Here is a 4222-nt window from a genome sequence, read left to right as displayed (position 1 = left end):
ATTCAAATTCAATGTACAAAATAAACTGAAACATTTTAATTTCGAAATTTTTCACCATGTCAGATGCTCGCTCTACTGAAACAATGACAATTTTGGACACGCATCAAAGTGAAGTCAATGGATAATTAGCATATCTAACAATAGAACTTCCTAACCATTCTTCTAGTAACCGTGAGCTGAACAATTTACAATGACATTACTACTATACTTACACCTTCTTCTTTTTCTTCGGTCGCTGATACGGAAAATTGGGGCAGCCGCTCTTCGAATGATGATGATGATACTTCCCGGTTCAATGTCCTGTCAATAAAAAATGTGAGATGTTTCAAGACTTGCATGGAGGCTTGCACTGCCTTGCCCGAGTATATATCATAATCTGAATCTTTAAATGATAGTTATAGTTTTATATATAGTTGATTATTATTACAACTGTTTCTAAGCTGTTGTGTTGTATTGTATGTTCCAAATAAAGCGTTCAAACTATCATTATAGATGTATATTGTTTGTATAGGTTTTTTAAAGAGTTTTTGCAAGAGCAACATAAACCTACTTTATCAGGTGGTACATATGCTATTCGTGGTTAGCCACCCATTGTGATACTTTTACAGTGTTCATTGTTGTTCATTTTTTCAATCATTCTATGGTCTAATTTATTTTAATTATTTTGACAATGGATTAACAAAGATTATGTAAATGAATGAGGCTATTTCACATGATAATCATACCAGTTATACATGTACTACTATTATGCAAATTTTAATTATGTATTAATGAATAGTCACAATATCTTACCTACGCCGTCACATCCTATGTTCGGGCATGGTCCTGAAATTTAACAAAACAATCAAGAAGAGTTATATGTGCACAGTTTTTATAAATTATTTGGGCCATGCACCAAATTAATTCAGTTCAAGTGTGATTACATCACCCTATCATACGCTTATTTCTTTGCAATTGCTATACAGTTATACAGTAACTATACCAAATAAACTACAACTAAATCACACTGAAAATATAGAACAACAATGCAATAATAGATTTCAAATAAACTACAACTAAATCACACTGAAAATATAGAACAACAATACAATAATAGATTTCCAATAAACTACAACTAAATCACACTGAAAATATAGAACAACAATACTATAATAGATTTCAAATAAACTACAACTAAATCAGACTGAAAATATAGAACAACAATACAATAATAGATTTCAAATAAACTACAACTAAATCAGACTGAAAATATAGAACAACAATACAATAATAGATATAAATAAACTACAACTAAATCACACTGAAAATATAGAACAAAAATACAATAATAGATTTAAATAAACTACAACTAAATCACACTGAAAATATAGAACAACAGTACAATAATAGATTTCAAATAAACTACAACTAAATCACACTGAATATATAGAACATCAATACAATAATAGATTTCAAATAAACAACAACTAAATCACACTGAAAATATAGAACAACAATACAATAATAGATTTCAAATAAACTACAACTAAATCACACTGAAAATATAGAACAATAATACAATAATAGATTTATATAAACGACAACTAAATCACACTGAAAATATAGAACAACAATACAATAATAGATTTCAAATAAACTACAACTAAATCACACTGAAAATATAGAACAACAATACAATAATAGATTTCAAACAAACTACAACTAAATCACACTGAAAATATAGAACAACAATGCAATAATAGATTTCAAATAAACAACAACTAAATCACACTGAAAATATAGAACAACAATACAATAATAGATTTCAAATAAACTACAACTAAATCACACTGAAAATATAGAACAACAATGCAATAATAATTTCAAAAAACAACAACTAAATCACACTGAAAATATAGAACAACAATACAATAATAGATTTCTAATAAACTACAACTAAATCACACTGAAAATATAGAACAACAATGCAATAATAATTTCAAATAAACAACAACTAAATCACACTGAAAATATAGAACAACAATACAATAATAGATTTCAAATAAACAACAACTAACTCACACTGATAATATAGAACAACAATACAATAATAGATTTAAATAAACTACAACTAAATCACACTGATAATATAGAACAATACAATAATAGATTTCAAATAAACTACAACTAAATCACACTGATAATATAGAACAACAATACAATAATAGATTTCAAATAAACTACAACTAAATCACACTGAAAATATAGAACAACAATACAATAATAGATTTCAATTAAACTACAACTAAATCACACTGAAAATATAGAACAATACAATAATAGATTTCAAATAAACAACAACTAAATCACACTGAAAATATAGAACAACAATACAATAATAGATTTCAAATAAACTTCAACTAAATCACACTGAAAATATAGAACAACAATACAATAATATATTTCAATTAAACTACAACTAAATCACACTGAAAATATAGAACAACAATACAATAATAGATTTCAAATAAACAACAACTAAATCACACTGAAAATATAGAACAACAATACAATAATAGATTTCAAATAAACTACAACTAAATCACACTGAAAATATAGAACAACAATGCAATAATAGATTTCAAATAAACAACAACTAAATCACACTGAAAATATAGAACAACAATGCCATAATAATTTCAAAAAACAACAACTAAACCACACTGAAAATATAGAACAACAATACAATAATAGATTTCAAATAAACTACAACTAAATCACACTGAAAATATAGAACAACAATGCAATAATAATTTCAAATAAACAACAACTAAATCACACTGAAAATATAGAACAACAATACAATAATAGATTTCAAATAAACAACAACTAACTCACACTGATAATATAGAACAACAATACAATAATAGATTTAAATAAACTACAACTAAATCACACTGATAATATAGAACAACAATACAATAATAGATTTCAAATAAACTACAACTAAATCACACTGAAAATATAGAACAACAATACAATAATAGATTTCAAATAAACAACAACTAAATCACACTGAAAATATAGAACAACAATACAATAATAGATTTCAAATAAACTACAACTAAATCACACTGAAAATATAGAACAACAATGCAATAATAGATTTCAAATAAACAACAACTAAATCACACTGAAAATATAGAACAACAATACAATAATAGATTTCAAATAAACTACAACTAAATCACACTGAAAATATAGAACAACAATGCCATAATAATTTCAAAAAACAACAACTAAACCACACTGAAAATATAGAACAACAATACAATAATAGATTTCAAATAAACTACAACTAAATCACACTGAAAATATAGAACAACAATGCAATAATAATTTCAAATAAACAACAACTAAATCACACTGAAAATATAGAACAACAATACAATAATAGATTTCAAATAAACAACAACTAACTCACACTGATAATATAGAACAACAATGCAATAATAGATTTAAATAAACTACAACTAAATCACACTGATAATATAGAACAACAATATAATAATAGATTTCAAATAAACTACAACTAAATCACACTGATAATATAGAACAACAATACAATAATAGATTTCAAATAAACTACAACTAAATCACACTGAAAATATAGAACAACAATACAATAATAGATTTCAATTAAACTACAACTAAATCACACTGAAAATATAGAACAATACAATAATAGATTTCAAATAAACAACAACTAAATCACACTGAAAATATAGAACAACAATACAATAATAGATTTCAAATAAACTTCAACTAAATCACACTGAAAATATAGAACAACAATACAATAATATATTTCAATTAAACTACAACTAAATCACACTGAAAATATAGAACAACAATACAATAATAGATTTCAAATAAACAACAACTAAATCACACTGAAAATATAGAACAACAATACAATAATAGATTTCAAATAAACAACAACTAAATCACACTGAAAATATAGAACAACAATACAATAATAGATTTCAAATAAACAACAACTAAATCACACTGAAAATATAGGACAACAATACAATAATAGATTTCAAATAAACTACAACTAAATGACATTGAAAATATAGAACAACAATACAATAATAGATTTCAAATAAACTACAACTAAATCACACTGAAAATATAGAACAACAATACAATAATAGATTTCAAATAAACAACAACTAAA

At 24.6% G+C, this 4222-nt stretch overlaps 1 long non-coding RNA gene across 1 annotated transcript; it reads right to left on the bottom strand.

Annotated features, from left to right (window-relative positions):
• Nucleotides 1-215: 215 nt before the first annotated feature.
• On the bottom strand, nt 216-926 carry LOC146733866 (uncharacterized). Its single transcript, XR_014926599.1, has 2 exons — nt 793-926; nt 216-300 (listed from the first exon to the last, which is right to left on the bottom strand). It is a non-coding gene; the product is annotated as an uncharacterized LOC146733866 (long non-coding RNA).
• Nucleotides 927-4222: the final 3296 nt, after the last annotated feature.

Source organism: Saccoglossus kowalevskii, chromosome 15 (genome assembly GCF_978046115.1).
Source record: "Saccoglossus kowalevskii chromosome 15, keSacKowa6.1, whole genome shotgun sequence".
Lineage (NCBI taxonomy): Eukaryota > Metazoa > Hemichordata > Enteropneusta > Harrimaniidae > Saccoglossus > Saccoglossus kowalevskii.
Note: the sequence above shows the minus strand (reverse complement) of the source record. Positions and strands in the feature narration are given on the sequence as shown.